The sequence below is a fragment of the Dermacentor albipictus genome, chromosome 3 (genome assembly GCF_038994185.2).
Source record: "Dermacentor albipictus isolate Rhodes 1998 colony chromosome 3, USDA_Dalb.pri_finalv2, whole genome shotgun sequence".
In the NCBI taxonomy this organism is placed as follows: Eukaryota; Metazoa; Arthropoda; class Arachnida; order Ixodida; family Ixodidae; genus Dermacentor; species Dermacentor albipictus.
The window spans coordinates 64,709,227-64,712,443 of NC_091823.1; the positions used below are offsets into that span (position 1 = coordinate 64,709,227).

A 3,217-nucleotide genomic window follows, 5' to 3' on the forward strand; every position below is an offset into this window, starting at 1 on the left:
AGGGTAATAAAGCTATTGTTACCTCTCTTGCAATTTTTTAATACTACACATGTATTCGATATTCGATTCGATATACGAAGAGAGTTCTTCGTCTTATTCGTTTTCGATTCGTAATCGAAAATTTCAATATTCGCACACCCCTAAAAGGAACGTTTTATTGTTTGGGCCAAGCTACCTTCATGCGTCCTTACGCCGCTCCTGGCCCTGAACGAGCACTTCGCCTCACTGCTTAACCACGTGACGTTTGCTTGCGCGTGCGTGCTGTCGCCCACCTTCGGAGAAGCGCGAGCACGGTACGTTTTTGCCAGGCACGTTCGTTTCAGTCACGCGTGCGGCATGGAAGCGTTGCTAGGCGTTGCACGACGCCGGCGTGCCAGCGTTGCTGGAGCACATAAAGTTTCGGACTGTAATGCGCTGCTTCTTTAGATTTAGTAAACAAAACTAAAAAATAGCGTCCACGCTTCTCTATATTAGCTCATCAACTTAGAGATTGTGCGACGATACAACCTTTTTTATTGAATAGGGGTGTTCTGGTGTTCGCCTAAAGCTTTTAAGAGATAATCTCGAACCCAGGCATGGCGGCAACCGCTCCTTACGTGAGGACGGGTGAAGGGAGCTTTCAGAGTATGCTTGCTTCCTCCATCGGTCCTTCGCTGTAAGGAGGCCTCACGTAAGGTTAGGAAGCGCTCGAAGGAAAGGAACGTTTCATTGTTTGGGCCCTAGACTGTAGGCTGCTAAGTGCACCACACCACAAGTACAGCTAATCTTGAAGCACTCGTCAAAGAGACTTTTTGGAACAAGGTAGGAAAAAAAAGACCCTTTGTGCCTGCCAGGGATCGAACCTGGGACCTTCCGCATGTTAGGCGGATGTGATAACCACTACGCCACAAGCACAGCTGCCCGGTTCGACGTTGAACGAGACTCGTATGAGGCCCACTCGATAGCTGCGGCCTACTTTACGAAACCGGTTGTGCAGTTCGAAACAGCGATTATTGCAACGTGCCCCGTTTTACAAAAGCTTGACCGGACGCTTGACCTTGCGCTCTGTGAAAGTTGAAGCGCCCTTTCAGGAGTCGGGCTTCTTTTCAGGATGCCGCAATTTTTTGGGGAGATGCATTCTTTCTGTCGGATAAAACCAGTTTCAGCGTTGCAATGTGACAAATGGTCAAGGGATCTTGTAAGAATTGATTAGTTAAATCAAGTAGATTAGGTGTTATACACAGTGTGTGCATACTGTTTATATGCCATGGAAATTATATGTCTGTACTTGTCGTCCAAGGCATTGACCCCATCTGTAGTTTTAGTAATATGTCTTTGTTCTTTTATGGCAAAGTGGCCACAGTACCCCCCGGATAATAATTTGTAGCAGATAAATATTTAAACTACCACTCAATTCCTTTCTTATCGATTCGTTTTGGATTCGTGAATTTCATACTGAAAATTTTCGAATATTCATCGAGCGCCGAACATACGTCATAACCATGCTTACTGCACTGCAAAAGTGTTCCCATGAGTCGGTAGCAGGAGGGCTGCCGAGCGAGTGTGCTGAGGTCATCTTTGAAACGGCAACTTGGGGCCATCTACTTAGGCGTGCGTCGTCGCAGCAGTTTTAACGTGTTGGCAAGCTTGTTATCTTGGCTTGAATTAACTATTGTCTTCTCTGTCAATCGACAAGTGTTCGCATCACTAAAGGGACTCGTGTTACATTATGCTTTGCTGTACCCGAGAAAATATTCACTGTCAGATATAGCTTTACATTATTTATGTGTATATTGAAGTGGAATCTGCTTGCATTTATCTAGTCACGTTAAGAGATTTTTAAAAATAATATCCCTTCTATGGTTACACAAGACGTGATCATTGCTAAACTATAGTTTAAATGTTGCGCTTTTGTATGCACTACCAGCTGCGAACACTATCACAGACAGGAAGGGAGCGAGTGAAAGGAAAGGCAGCGAAGTCGTGCAGACACGATGTGTTTTCTAACGTGTTCTGTAAGGATAGTCAGTGTGTTAAAGGGACCCGGCAACACTTATTGAACATGGGAAATAAATCATACTAGACTATTGGCAGTACTGTCGTGAACGCAGGATCACAACATTACTTTCCTCCATGCAGTAGGGAACGCATAATGCCGCTGTTAAGACCACACATGCATTCATGTGGCTTCGTCCAATCCCCGCCATCTAAACTGCATGTGACGATGTGGGCTGGATTGGCGATAACCTAACGATCAATCATTTCTCTATCAAAGGCTAGACAAGCGTCTTCAATGCTAAAACAGTTCACATTACTTAACATATTTAAGAATCGGAAGCGTTCACTGCCTTGCAAAGTCTGAACATAAAAGCTCTGCTTCTTGCTTCCGGTATTCGGCGGCCGTCGTCTGCTCTGAGTGGCCACGGTTCTTCCATAGTGGTGTGGTCATTGAGGTTGTGGTGGCCTCTGCCGCAATGTGCGAGTGCTTTCTGCAGTGCGTTTTCGATTTTGTGCTTACACTCGCCGGAAGGCAAGGAGAACTTTCAGCTTCCGTCCTTTTACTGTTGTCTTTCTAAAATGCGCAGCGCGAACGCGGCATTTGTCGTGTTCGCAGTAAGGTGCAGCAAACGCGCTTGGCAAGCCCTTATGAAAGTAACTTTTGAGTTACTGATGAGCTCCTAATTCCCTCCCCCCACCTTTCACGATTCATTCGATATCCATAGGAAGATCAGTACAGGATGTGTTACAACATTAGTTTTACAACTGGCACCCTCTTGAGAATGCACACTAGTGTTTTCTTCTGGAAAACTATGCAGTTTTCATTGTGTAAGGCCTTATGAGTAGAGGTTCAGCTTTAGCTTCGCAAAAGAAAATCACTGAATTATAGACACAAAATTTGATTGATGGGCAAATTATAAGACCTTTATTGTAGTACATTCCGAGTGTCGTGCACGGTGTCGTTGAATCTGTTGTCTTCTCTAAATTTTGTCTTTTATTTTGTAAACAACTATGGCTCATAAGCTGAGCCAGTTTATCATACTTCTACAGGCAACTAATGTGAGGGCTTCTGACTTTCTTAACGAAATGAAAATGAAAGAAAGAGGTGTAGTCACTTTATAGTGATGACAGTTGCTCCTTTTGGCATAGCAGAAACAACAATATAAAAGAAATATACATAGTAGAAAAATGAGGCTTTTAACTTTTTTTTATTTACGAGAAAGCACCGATATAGTCCGGA

At 44.0% G+C, this 3,217-nt stretch overlaps 1 non-coding gene across 1 annotated transcript; it reads right to left on the bottom strand.

Moving 5' to 3' along the window:
- Window positions 1-821: 821 nt before the first annotated feature.
- Window positions 822-894, bottom strand: TRNAV-AAC (transfer RNA valine (anticodon AAC)). Its single transcript has one exon. It is a non-coding gene; the product is annotated as a tRNA-Val (tRNA).
- Window positions 895-3,217: the final 2,323 nt, after the last annotated feature.